Below are 13445 nucleotides of genomic sequence, written 5' to 3'. Positions count from 1 at the left end.
TTGGAGGCTCTGGGCTTCAGCAAATTGGAAGCCTCCAGCAAGAAGCACGTTGTTATGGGTAAAGCAAGAATTTACGAGTGAAGGTCACAGGAAGGAACTGGAAAGCAGCATAGAAAACGACCACGAAGGGACTCGAACCCTCAATCTTCTGATCTGAAGTCAGACGCCTTATCCATTAGGCCACGCGGTCTGCCACAAGGACATGATTCTGGTTTGTGGCGCCCGGATCAACCAAACACTCGAAGATCACCTGGGACATCTTCTACTTTTTTTGCTCAAGGAGATTTGGTAGAAAGGATCTGAAATGTATGACTTGGTGCAAGGTCATGCTTTAAGAAGTGCATTTGCAAAATGGCCTAGGTTCAGAGTGTTCATACAGCTCCTTGACAATGGTAATAGATCAATAGAGTACCACGAGTAGATGATATTTCCAGAGGAAGCCATAGCACCTCAATATATGTTGTCAGGATGGCCGAGTGGTCTAAGGCGCCAGACTCAAGAGCTGTTTCTTCACATTGTGTGGGTGTTCTGGTCTCCAAATGGAGGCATGGGTTCAAATCCCACTTCTGACAATCTGTTTACACATTTAGCTTGAACTACAATCACCACTCCCGCTGTGTTTTCATGCTACCATGTCACCGACAAAAAAACATGAAAAAAAATCCCAAAACTTTGCACATCCTACATAAAGATCAAATTCTTGAGGAAAATCTGCTAGACCATGCTGTTAAATCTGTCATTTAAAGTGCAACTTTAGTCAGAAAAGTAAGTCCTGCTACATCTCTTCCCGGTTGTCCCATTTTGCATATATACTCATGTAAAACATTAAAAAATATGCTTCTATACACTTTGAAATCCAGTAATACGCTGTTTCAACCTGTTCTGCACATACTCAGTTGCTCTCCCATTTTAGGCATATTTAAGTTATGACACCAGCCATTTGATGATTTGATAGTTTGGTTGAGAACACAAGCAAATGGGACAGTTATCAATCCCGGGATTCCATGCATGTAACTGTGTTTTGAAACCCTTAAATCAATTGGTTTACTTCCACTTTATGATTTACTTCTGTTTGGAGGCTCTGGGCTTCAGCAAATTGGAAGCCTCCAGCAAGAAGCACGTTGTTATGGGTAAAGCAAGAATTTACGAGTGAAGGTCACAGGAAGGAACTGGAAAGCAGCATAGAAAACGACCACAAAGGGACTCGAACCCTCAATCTTCTGATCCGAAGTCAGACGCCTTATCCATTAGGCCACGCGGTCTGCCACAAAGACATGATTCTGGTTTGTGGCGCCCGGATCAACCAAACACTCGAAGATCACCTGGGACATCTTCTACTTTTTTTGCTCAAGGAGATTTGGTAGAAAGGATCTGAAATGTATGACTTGGTGCAAGGTCATGCTTTAAGAAGTGCATTTGCAAAATGGCGTAGGTTCAGAGTGTTCATACAGCTCCTTGACAATGGTAATAGATCAATAGAGTACCACGAGTAGATGATATTTCAAGAGGAAGCCATAGCACCTCAATATATCTTGTCAGGATGGCCGAGTGGTCTAAGGCGCCAGACTCAAGAGCTGTTTCTTCACATTGTGTGGGTGTTCTGGTCTCCAAATGGAGGCGTGGGTTCAAATCCCACTTCTGACAATCTGTTTACACATTTAGCTTGAACTACAATCACCACTCCCGCTGTGTTTTCATGCTACCATGTCACCGACAAAAAAACATGAAAAAAAATCCAAAAACTTTGCACATCCTACATAAAGATCAAATTCTTGAGGAAAATCTGCTAGACCATGCTGTTAAATCTGTCATTTAAAGTGCAACTTTAGTAGAAAAGTAAGTCCTGCTACATCTCGTCCGGTTGTCCCATTTTGCATATATACTCATGTAAAACATTAAAAAATATGGTTCTATACACTTTGAAATCCAGTAATACGCTGTTTCAACCTGCTCTGCACATACTCAGTTGCTCTCCCATTTTGGGGAAATATTTAAGTTATGACACCAGCCATTTGATGATTTGATAGTTTGGTTGAGAACACAAGCAAATGGGACAGTTATCAATCCCGGGATTCCATGCATGTAACTGTGTTTTGAAACCCTTAAATCAATTGGTTTACTTCCACTTTATGATTTACTTCTGTTTGGAGGCTCTGGGCTTCAGCAAATTGGAAGCCTCCAGCAAGAAGCACGTTGTTATGGCTAAAGCAAGAATTTACGAGTGAAGGTCACAGGAAGGAACTGGAAAGCAGCATAGAAAACAACCACGAAGGGACTCGAACCTTCAATCTTCGGATCCGAAGTCAGACGCCTTATCCATTAGGCCACGCGGTCTGCCACAAGGACATGATTCTGGTTTGTGGCGCCCGGATCAACCAAACACTCGAAGATCACCTGGGACATCTTCTACTTTTTTTGCTCAAGGAGATTTGGTAGAAAGGATCTGAAATGTATGACTTGGTGCAAGGTCATGCTTTAAGAAGTGCATTTGCAAAAGGGCCTAGGTTCAGAGTGTTCATACAGCTCCTTGACAATGGTAATAGATCAATAGGGTACTACGAGTAGATGATATTTCCAGAGGAAGCCATAGCACCTCAATATATCTTGTCAGGATGGCCGAGTGGTCTAAGGCGCCAGACTCAAGAGCTGTTTCTTCACATTGTGTGGGTGTTCTGGTCTCCAAATGGAGGCGTGGGTTCAAATCCCACTTCTGACAATCTGTTTACACATTTAGCTTGAACTACAATCACCACTCCCGCTGTGTTTTCATGCTACCATGTCACCGACAAAAAAACATGAAAAAAAATCCAAAAACTTTGCACATCCTACATAAAGATCAAATTCTTGAGGAAAATCTGCTAGACCATGCTGTTAAATCTCTCATTTAAAGTGCAACTTTAGTCAGAAAAGTAAGTCCTGCTACATCTCTTCCGGTTGTCCCATTTTGCATATATACTCATGTAAAACATTAAAAAATATGCTTCTATACACTTTGAAATCCAGTAATACGCTGTTTCAACCTGCTCTGCACATACTCAGTTGCTCTCCCATTTTAGGCATATTTAAGTTATGACACCAGCCATTTGATGATTTGATAGTTTGGTTGAGAACACAAGCAAATGGGACAGTTATCAATCCCGGGATTCCAGGCATGTAACTGTGTTTTGAAACCCTTAAATCAATTGGTTTACTTCCACTTTATGATTTACTTCTGTTTGGAGGCTCTGGGCTTCAGCAAATTGGAAGCCTCCAGCAAGAAGCACGTTGTTATGGGTAAAGCAAGAATTTACGAGTGAAGGTCACAGGAAGGAACTGGAAAGCAGCATAGAAAACAACCACGAAGGGACTCGAACCCTCAATCTTCTGATCCGAAGTCAGTCGCCTTATCCATTAGGCCACGCGGTCTGCCACAAGGACATGATTCTGGTTTGTGGCGCCCGGATCAACCAAACACTCGAAGATCACCTGGGACATCTTCTACTTTTTTTGCTCAAGGAGATTTGGTAGAAAGGATCTGAAATGTATGACTTGGTGCAAGGTCATGCTTTAAGAAGTGCATTTGCAAAATGGCCTAGGTTCAGAGTGTTCATACAGCTCCTTGACAATGGTAATAGATCAATAGAGTACCACGAGTAGATGATATTTCCAGAGGAAGCCATAGCACCTCAATATATCTTGTCAGGATGGCCGAGTGGTCTAAGGCGCCAGACTCAAGAGCTGTTTCTTCACATTGTGTGGGTGTTCTGGTCTCCAAATGGAGGCATGGGTTCAAATCCCACTTCTGACAATCTGTTTACACATTTAGCTTGAACTACAATCACCACTCCCGCTGTGTTTTCATGCTACCATGTCACCGACAAAAAAACATGAAAAAAAATCCAAAAACTTTGCACATCCTACATAAAGATCAAATTCTTGAGGAAAATCTGCTAGACCATGCTGTTAAATCTGTCATTTAAAGTGCAACTTTAGTAGAAAAGTAAGTCCTGCTACATCTCTTCCGGTTGTCCCATTTTGCATATATACTCATGTAAAACATTAAAAAATATGGTTCTATACACTTTGAAATCCAGTAATACGCTGTTTCAACCTGCTCTGCACATACTCAGTTGCTCTCCCATTTTGGGGAAATATTTAAGTTATGACACCAGCCATTTGATGATTTGATAGTTTGGTTGAGAACACAAGCAAATGGGACAGTTATCAATCCCGGGATTCCATGCATGTAACTGTGTTTTGAAACCCTTAAATCAATTGGTTTACTTCCACTTTATGATTTACTTCTGTTTGGAGGCTCTGGGCTTCAGGAAATTGGAAGCCTCCAGCAAGAAGCACGTTGTTATGGCTAAAGCAAGAATTTACGAGTGAAGGTCACAGGAAGGAACTGGAAAGCAGCATAGAAAACAACCACGAAGGGACTCGAACCTTCAATCTTCGGATCCGAAGTCAGACGCCTTATCCAATAGGCCACGCGGTCTGCCACAAGGACATGATTCTGGTTTGTGGCGCCCGGATCAACCAAACACTCGAAGATCACCTGGGACATCTTCTACTTTTTTTGCTCAAGGAGATTTGGTAGAAAGGATCTGAAATGTATGACTTGGTGCAAGGTCATGCTTTAAGAAGTGCATTTGCAAAAGGGCCTAGGTTCAGAGTGTTCATACAGCTCCTTGACAATGGTAATAGATCAATAGAGTACCACGAGTAGATGATATTTCCAGAGGAAGCCAAAGGACCTCAATGTATCTTGTCAGGATGGCCGAGTGGTCTAAGGCGCCAGACTCAAGGGCTGTTTCTTCACATTGTGTGGGTGTTCTGGTCTCCAAATGGAGGCGTGGGTTCAAATCCCACTTCTGACAATCTGTTTACACATTTAGCTTGAACTACAATCACCACTCCCGCTGTGTTTTCATGCTACCATGTCACCGACAAAAAAACATGAAAAAAAATCCCAAAACTTTGCACATCCTACATAAAGATCAAATTCTTGAGGAAAATCTGCTAGACCATGCTGTTAAATCTGTCATTTAAAGTGCAACTTTAGTCAGAAAAGTAAGTCCTGCTACATCTCTTCCGGTTGTCCCATTTTGCATATATACTCATGTAAAACATTAAAAAATATGCTTCTATACACTTTGAAATCCAGTAATACGCTGTTTCAACCTGCTCTGCACATACTCAGTTGCTCTCCCATTTTAGGCATATTTAAGTTATGACACCAGCCATTTGATGATTTGATAGTTTGGTTGAGAACACAAGCAAATGGGACAGTTATCAATCCCGGGATTCCATGCATGTAACTGTGTTTTGAAACCCTTAAATCAATTGGTTTACTTCCACTTTATGATTTACTTCTGTTTGGAGGCTCTGGGCTTCAGCAAATTGGAAGCCTCCAGCAAGAAGCACGTTGTTATGGGTAAAGCAAGAATTTACGAGTGAAGGTCACGGGAAGGAAGTGGAAAGCAGCATAGAAAAAAACCACGAAGGGACTCGAACCCTCAATCTTCAGATCCAAAGTCAGACGCCTTATCCATTAGGCCACGCGGTCTGCCACAAGGACATGGTTCTGGTTTGTGGCGCCCGGATCAACCAAACACTCGAAGATCACCTGGGACATCTTCTACTTTTTTTGCTCAAGGAGATTTGGTAGAAAGGATCTGAAATGTATGACTTGGTGCAAGGTCATGCTTTAAGAAGTGCATTTGCAAAAGGGCCTAGGTTCAGAGTGTTCATACAGCTCCTTGACAATGGTAATAGATCAATAGAGTACCACGAGTAGATAATATTTCCAGAGGAAGCCATAGCACCTCAATATATCTTGTCAGGATGGCTGAGTGGTCTAAGGCGCCAGACTCAAGAGCTGTTTCTTCACATTGTGTGGGTGTTCTGGTCTCCAAATGGAGGCGTGGGTTCAAATCCCACTTCTGACAATCTGTTTACACATTTAGCTTGAACTACAATCACCACTCCCACTGTGTTTTCATGCTACCATGTCACCGACAAAAAAACATGAAAAAAAATCCAAAAACTTTGCACATCCTACATAAAGATCAAATTCTTGAGGAAAATCTGCTAGACCATGCTGTTAAATCTGTCATTTAAAGTGCAACTTTAGTCAGAAAAGTAAGTCCTGCTACATCTCTTCCGGTTGTCCCATTTTGCATATATACTCATGTAAAACATTAAAAAATATGCTTCTATACACTTTGAAATCCAGTAAAACGCTGTTTCAACCTGCTCTGCACATACTCAGTTGCTCTCCCATTTTAGGCATATTTAAGTTATGACACCAGCCATTTGATGATTTGATAGTTTGGTTGAGAACACAAGCAAATGGGACAGTTATCAATCCCGGGATTCCAGGCATGTAACTGTGTTTTGAAACCCTTAAATCAATTGGTTTACTTCCACTTTATGATTTACTTCTGTTTGGAGGCTCTGGGCTTCAGCAAATTGGAAGCCTCCAGCAAGAAGCACGTTGTTATGGGTAAAGCAAGAATTTACGAGTGAAGGTCACGGGAAGGAAGTGGAAAGCAGCATAGAAAACAACCACGAAGGGACTCGAACCCTCAATCTTCAGATCCAAAGTCAGACGCCTTATCCATTAGGCCACGTGGTCTGCCACAAGGACATGGTTCTGGTTTGTGGCGCCCGGATCAACCAAACACTCGAAGATCACCTGGGACATCTTCTACTTTTTTTGCTCAAGGAGATTTGGTAGAAAGGATCTGAAATGTATGACTTGGTGCAAGGTCATGCTTTAAGAAGTGCATTTGCAAAAGGGCCTAGGTTCAGAGTGTTCATACAGCTCCTTGACAATGGTAATAGATCAATAGAGTACCACGAGTAGATGATATTTCCAGAGGAAGCCATAGCACCTCAATATATCTTGTCAGGATGGCTGATTGGTCTAAGGCGCCAGACTCAAGAGCTGTTTCTTCACATTGTGTGGGTGTTCTGGTCTCCAAATGGAGGCGTGGGTTCAAATCCCACTTCTGACAATCTGTTTACACATTTAGCTTGAACTACAATCACCACTCCCGCTGTGTTTTCATGCTACCATGTCACCAACAAAAAAACATGAAAAAAAATCCAAAAACTTTGCACATCCTACATAAAGATCAAATTCTTGAGGAAAATCTGCTAGACCATGCTGTTAAATCTGTCATTTAAAGTACAACTTTAGTCAGAAAAGTAAGTCCTGCTACATCTCTTCCGGTTGTCCCATTTTGCATATATACTCATGTAAAACATAAAAAAATATGGTTCTATACACTTTGAAATCCAGTAATACGCTGTTTCAACCTGCTCTGCACATACTCAGTTGCTCTCCCATTTTAGGCATATTTAAGTTATGACACCAGCCATTTGATGATTTGATAGTTTGGTTGAGAACACAAGCAAATGGGACAGTTATCAATCCCGGGATTCCAGGCATGTAACTGTGTTTTGAAACCCTTAAATCAATTGGTTTACTTCCACTTTATGATTTACTTCTGTTTGGAGGCTCTGGGCTTCAGCAAATTGGAAGCCTCCAGCAAGAAGCACGTTGTTATGGGTAAAGCAAGAATTTACGAGTGAAGGTCACAGGAAGGAAGTGGAAAGCAGCATAGAAAACGACCACGAAGGGACTCGAACCCTCAATCTTCTGATCCGAAGTCAGACGCCTTATCCATTAGGCCACGCGGTCTGCCAAAAGGACATGATTCTGGTTTGTGGCGCCCGGATCAACCAAACACTCGAAGATCACCTGGGACATCTTCTACTTTTTTTGCTCAAGGAGATTTGGTAGAAAGGATCTGAAATGTATGACTTGGTGCAAGGTCATGCTTTAAGAAGTGCATTTGCAAAAGGGCCTAGGTTCAGAGTGTTCATACAGCTCCTTGACAATGGTAATAGATCAATAGAGTACCATGAGTAGATGATATTTCCAGAGGAAGCCAAAGTACCTCAATGTAACTTGTCAGGATGGCCGAGTGGTCTAAGGCGCCAGACTCAAGAGCTGTTTCTTCACATTGTGTGGGTGTTCTGGTCTCCAAATGGAGGCGTGGGTTCAAATCCCACTTCTGACAATCTGTTTACACATTTAGCTTGAACTACAATCACCACTCCCGCTGTGTTTTCATGCTACCATGTCACCGACAAAAAAACATGAAAAAAAATCCAAAAACTTTGCACATCCTACATAAAGATCAAATTCTTGAGGAAAATCTGCTAGACCATGCTGTTAAATCTGTCATTTAAAGTGCAACTTTAGTCAGAAAAGTAAGTCCTGCTACATCTCTTCCGGTTGTCCCATTTTGCATATATACTCATGTAAAACATTAAAAAATATGGTTCTATACACTTTGAAATCCAGTAATACGCTGTTTCAACCTGCTCTGCACATACTCAGTTGCTCTCCCATTTTAGGCATATTTAAGTTATGACACCAGCCATTTGATGATTTGATAGTTTGGTTGAGAACACAAGCAAATGGGAAGTTATCAATCCCGGGATTCCAGGCATGTAACTGTGTTTTGAAACCCTTAAATCAATTGGTTTACTTCCACTTTATGATTTACTTCTGTTTGGAGGCTCTGGGCTTCAGCAAATTGGAAGCCTCCAGCAAGAAGCACGTTGTTATGGGTAAAGCAAGAATTTACGAGTGAAGGTCACAGGAAGGAACTGGAAAGCAGCATAGAAAACGACCACGAAGGGACTCGAACCCTCAACCTTCTGATCCGAAGTCAGACGCCTTATCCATTAGGCCACGCGGTCTGCCACAAGGACATGATTCTGGTTTGTGGCGCCCGGATCAACCAAACACTCGAAGATCACCTGGGACATCTTCTACTTTTTTTGCTCAAGGAGATTTGGTAGAAAGGATCTGAAATGTATGACTTGGTGCAAGGTCATGCTTTAAGAAGTGCATTTGCAAAAGGGCCTAGGTTCAGAGTGTTCATACAGCTCCTTGACAATGGTAATAGATCAATAGAGTACCACGAGTAGATGATATTTCCAGAGGAAGCCAAAGTACCTCAACCTATCTTGTCAGGATGGCCGAGTGGTCTAAGGCGCCAGACTCAAGAGCTGTTTCTTCACATTGTGTGGGTGTTCTGGTCTCCAAATGGAGGCGTGGGTTCAAATCCCACTTCTGACAATCTGTTTACACATTTAGCTTGAACTACAATCACCACTCCCGCTGTGTTTTCATGCTACCATGTCACCGACAAAAAAACATGAAAAAAAATCCAAAAACTTTGCACATCCTACATAAAGATCAAATTCTTGAGGAAAATCTGCTAGACCATGCTGTTAAATCTGTCATTTAAAGTGCAACTTTAGTCAGAAAAGTAAGTCCTGCTACATCTCTTCCGGTTGTCCCATTTTGCATATATACTCATTTAAAACATTAAAAAATATGGTTCTATACACTTTGAAATCCAGTAATACGCTGTTTCAACCTGCTCTGCACATACTCAGTTGCTCTCCCATTTTAGGCATATTTAAGTTATGACACCAGCCATTTGATGATTTGATAGTTTGGTTGAGAACACAAGCAAATGGGACAGTTATCAATCCCGGGATTCCAGGCATGTAACTGTGTTTTGAAACCCTTAAATCAATTGGTTTACTTCCACTTTATGATTTACTTCTGTTTGGAGGCTCTGGGCTTCAGCAAATTGGAAGCCTCCAGCAAGAAGCACGTTGTTATGGGTAAAGCAAGAATTTACGAGTGAAGGTCACAGGAAGGAAGTGGAAAGCAGCATAGAAAACGACCACGAAGGGACTCGAACCCTCAATCTTCTGATCCGAAGTCAGACGCCTTATCCATTAGGCCACACGGTCTGCCACAAGGACATGATTCTGGTTTGTGGCGCCCGGATCAACCAAACACTCGAAGATCACCTGGGACATCTTCTACTTTTTTTGCTCAAGGAGATTTGGTAGAAAGGATCTGAAATGTATGACTTGGTGCAAGGTCATGCTTTAAGAAGTGCATTTGCAAAAGGGCCTAGGTTCAGAGTGTTCATACAGCTCCTTGACAATGGTAATAGATCAATAGAGTACCACGAGTAGATGATATTTCCAGAGGAAGCCAAAGTACCTCAAACTATCTTGTCAGCATGGCCGAGTGGTCTAAGGCGCCAGACTCAAGAGCTGTTTCTTCACATTGTGTGGGTGTTCTGGTCTCCAAATGGAGGCGTGGGTTCAAATCCCACTTCTGACAATCTGTTTACACATTTAGCTTGAACTACAATCACCACTCCCGCTGTGTTTTCATGCTACCATGTCACCGACAAAAAAACATGAAAAAAAATCCAAAAACTTTGCACATCCTACATAAAGATCAAATTCTTGAGGAAAATCTGCTAGACCATGCTGTTAAATCTGTCATTTAAAGTGCAACTTTAGTCAGAAAAGTAAGTCCTGCTACATCTCTTCCGGTTGTCCCATTTTGCATATATACTCATGTAAAACATTAAAAAATATGGTTCTATACACTTTGAAATCCAGTAATACGCTGTTTCAACCTGCTCTGCACATACTCAGTTGCTCTCCCATTTTAGGCATATTTAAGTTATGACACCAGCCATTTGATGATTTGATAGTTTGGTTGAGAACACAAGCAAATGGGACAGTTATCAATCCCGGGATTCCAGGCATGTAACTGTGTTTTGAAACCCTTAAATCAATTGGTTTACTTCCACTTTATGATTTACTTCTGTTTGGAGGCTCTGGGCTTCAGCAAATTGGAAGCCTCCAGCAAGAAGCACGTTGTTATGGGTAAAGCAAGAATTTACGAGTGAAGGTCACAGGAAGGAGCTGGAAAGCAGCATAGAAAACGACCACGAAGGGACTCGAACCGTCAATCTTCTGATCCGAAGTCAGACGTCTTATCCATTAGGCCACGCGGTCTGCCACAAGGACATGATTCTGGTTTGTGGCGCCCGGATCAACCAAACTCTCGAAGATCACCTGGGACATCTTCTACTTTTTTTGCTCAAGGAGATTTGGTAGAAAGGATCTGAAATGTATGACTTGGTGCAAGGTCATGCTTTAAGAAGTGCATTTGCAAAAGGGCCTAGGTTCAGAGTGTTCATACAGCTCCTTGACAATGGTAATAGATCAATAGAGTACTACGAGTAGATGATATTTCCAGAGGAAGCCATAGCACCTCAATATATCTTGTCAGGATGGCCGAGTGGTCTAAGGCGCCAGACTCAAGAGCTGTTTCTTCACATTGTGTGGGTGTTCTGGTCTCCAAATGGAGGCGTGGGTTCAAATCCCACTTCTGACAATCTGTTTACACATTTAGCTTGAACTACAATCACCACTCCCGCTGTGTTTTCATGCTACCATGTCACCGACAAAAAAACATGAAAAAAAATCCAAAAACTTTGCACATCCTACATAAAGGTCAAATTCTTGAGGAAAATCTGCTAGACCATGCTGTTAAATCTGTCATTTAAAGTGCAACTTTAGTCAGAAAAGTAAGTCCTGCTACATCTCTTCCGGTTGTCCCATTTTGCATATATACTCATGTAAAACATTAAAAAATATGCTTCTATACACTTTGAAATCAAGTAATACGCTGTTTCAACCTGCTCTGCACATACTCAGTTGCTCTCCCATTTTAGGCATATTTAAGTTATGACACCAGCCATTTGATGATTTGATAGTTTGGTTGAGAACACAAGCAAATGGGACAGTTATTAATCCCGGGATTCCAGGCATGTAACTGTGTTTTGAAACCCTTAAATCAATTGGTTTACTTCCACTTTATGATTTACTTCTGTTTGGAGGCTCTGGGCTTCAGCAAATTGGAAGCCTCCAGCAAGAAGCACGTTGTTATGGGTAAAGCAAGAATTTACGAGTGAAGGTCACAGGAAGGAACTGGAAAGCAGCATAGAAAACAACCACGAAGGGACTCGAACCCTCAATCTTCTGATCCGAAGTCAGACGCCTTATCCATTAGGCCACCCGGTCTGCCACAAGGACATGATTCTGGTTTGTGGCACCCGGATCAACCAAACACTCGAAGATCACCTGGGACATCTTCTACTTTTTTTGCTCAAGGAGATTTGGTAGAAAGGATCTGAAATGTATGACTTGGTGCAAGGTCATGCTTTAAGAAGTGCATTTGCAAAAGGGCCTAGGTTCAGAGTGTTCATACAGCTCCTTGACAAGGGTAATAGATCAATAGAGTACCACGAGTAGATGATATTTCCAGAGGAAGCCAAAGTACCTCAATGTAACTTGTCAGGATGGCCGAGTGGTCTAAGGCGCCAGACTCAAGAGCTGTTTCTTCACATTGTGTGGGTGTTCTGGTCTCCAAATGGAGGCGTGGCTTCAAATCCAACTTCTGACAATCTGTTTACACATTTAGCTTGAACTACAATCACCACTCCCGCTGTGTTTTCATGCTACCATGTCACCGACAAAAAAACATGAAAAAAAATCCAAAAACTTTGCACATCCTACATAAAGATCAAATTCTTGAGGAAAATCTGCTAGACCATGCTGTTAAATCTGTCATTTAAAGTGCAACTTTAGTAGAAAAGTAAGTCCTGCTACATCTCTTCCGGTTGTCCCATTTTGCATATATACTCATGTAAAACATTAAAAAATATGCTTCTATACACTTTGAAATCCAGTAATACGCTGTTTCAACCTGCTCTGCACATACTCAGTTGCTCTCCCATTTTAGGCATATTTAAGTTATGACACCAGCCATTTGATGATTTGATAGTTTGGTTGAGAACACAAGCAAATGGGACAGTTATCAATCCCGGGATTCCAGGCATGTAACTGTGTTTTGAAACCCTTAAATCAATTGGTTTACTTCCACTTTATGATTTACTTCTGTTTGGAGGCTCTGGGCTTCAGCAAATTGGAAGCCTCCAGCAAGAAGCACGTTGTTATGGGTAAAGCAAGAATTTACGAGTGAAGGTCACAGGAAGGAAGTGGAAAGCAGCATAGAAAACGACCACGAAGGGACTCGAACCCTCAATCTTCTGATCCGAAGTCAGACGCCTTATCCATTAGGCCACGCGGTCTGCCACAAGGACATGATTCTGGTTTGTGGCGCCCGGATCAACCAAACACTCGAAGATCACCTGGGACATCTTCTACTTTTTTTGCTCAAGGAGATTTGGTAGAAAGGATCTGAAATGTATGACTTGGTGCAAGGTCATGCTTTAAGAAGTGCATTTGCAAAAGGGCCTAGGTTCAGAGTGTTCATACAGCTCCTTGACAATGGTAATAGATCAATAGAGTACCATGAGTAGATGATATTTCCAGAGGAAGCCATAGCACCTCAATATATCTTGTCAGGATGGCCGAGTGGTCTAAGGCGCCAGACTCAAGAGCTGTCTCTTCACATTGTGTGGGTGTTCTGGTCTCCAAATGGAGGCGTGGGTTCAAATCCCACTTCTGACAATCTGTTTACACATTTAGCT

At 41.9% G+C, this 13445-nt stretch overlaps 10 non-coding genes across 10 annotated transcripts; 7 read left to right on the top strand and 3 right to left on the bottom strand.

The window, feature by feature from the left end:
- The first annotated feature begins 1534 nt into the window (after positions 1 to 1534).
- Positions 1535 to 1644, top strand: TRNAL-CAA (transfer RNA leucine (anticodon CAA)). The gene is made up of 2 exons: positions 1535 to 1572; positions 1599 to 1644. It is a non-coding gene; the product is annotated as a tRNA-Leu (tRNA).
- A 962-nt stretch (positions 1645 to 2606) lies between these two features.
- Positions 2607 to 2716, top strand: TRNAL-CAA (transfer RNA leucine (anticodon CAA)). The gene is made up of 2 exons: positions 2607 to 2644; positions 2671 to 2716. It is a non-coding gene; the product is annotated as a tRNA-Leu (tRNA).
- A 2033-nt stretch (positions 2717 to 4749) lies between these two features.
- TRNAL-CAA (transfer RNA leucine (anticodon CAA)) lies at positions 4750 to 4859 on the top strand. Its single transcript has 2 exons — positions 4750 to 4787; positions 4814 to 4859. It is a non-coding gene; the product is annotated as a tRNA-Leu (tRNA).
- Positions 4860 to 7617: 2758 nt separating this feature from the next.
- Positions 7618 to 7690, bottom strand: TRNAR-UCG (transfer RNA arginine (anticodon UCG)). The gene has a single exon. It is a non-coding gene; the product is annotated as a tRNA-Arg (tRNA).
- A 272-nt stretch (positions 7691 to 7962) lies between these two features.
- TRNAL-CAA (transfer RNA leucine (anticodon CAA)) lies at positions 7963 to 8072 on the top strand. The gene is made up of 2 exons: positions 7963 to 8000; positions 8027 to 8072. It is a non-coding gene; the product is annotated as a tRNA-Leu (tRNA).
- Positions 8073 to 8687: 615 nt separating this feature from the next.
- On the bottom strand, positions 8688 to 8760 carry TRNAR-UCG (transfer RNA arginine (anticodon UCG)). Its single transcript has one exon. It is a non-coding gene; the product is annotated as a tRNA-Arg (tRNA).
- Positions 8761 to 9032: 272 nt separating this feature from the next.
- On the top strand, positions 9033 to 9142 carry TRNAL-CAA (transfer RNA leucine (anticodon CAA)). Its single transcript has 2 exons — positions 9033 to 9070; positions 9097 to 9142. It is a non-coding gene; the product is annotated as a tRNA-Leu (tRNA).
- A 2032-nt stretch (positions 9143 to 11174) lies between these two features.
- TRNAL-CAA (transfer RNA leucine (anticodon CAA)) lies at positions 11175 to 11284 on the top strand. The gene is made up of 2 exons: positions 11175 to 11212; positions 11239 to 11284. It is a non-coding gene; the product is annotated as a tRNA-Leu (tRNA).
- A 1686-nt stretch (positions 11285 to 12970) lies between these two features.
- Positions 12971 to 13043, bottom strand: TRNAR-UCG (transfer RNA arginine (anticodon UCG)). Its single transcript has one exon. It is a non-coding gene; the product is annotated as a tRNA-Arg (tRNA).
- A 272-nt stretch (positions 13044 to 13315) lies between these two features.
- On the top strand, positions 13316 to 13425 carry TRNAL-CAA (transfer RNA leucine (anticodon CAA)). Its single transcript has 2 exons — positions 13316 to 13353; positions 13380 to 13425. It is a non-coding gene; the product is annotated as a tRNA-Leu (tRNA).
- Positions 13426 to 13445: the final 20 nt, after the last annotated feature.

The sequence above is a fragment of the Lithobates pipiens genome, unplaced genomic scaffold (assembly GCF_037356315.1).
Source record: "Lithobates pipiens isolate NorthernLeopardFrog02 unplaced genomic scaffold, aLitPip1_a1.2 Scaffold_1, whole genome shotgun sequence".
Classification (NCBI taxonomy): Eukaryota; Metazoa; Chordata; class Amphibia; order Anura; family Ranidae; genus Lithobates; species Lithobates pipiens.
The sequence above is the reverse complement of the archived record's forward strand: the minus strand, read 5'-3'. Positions and strand labels throughout refer to the sequence as shown.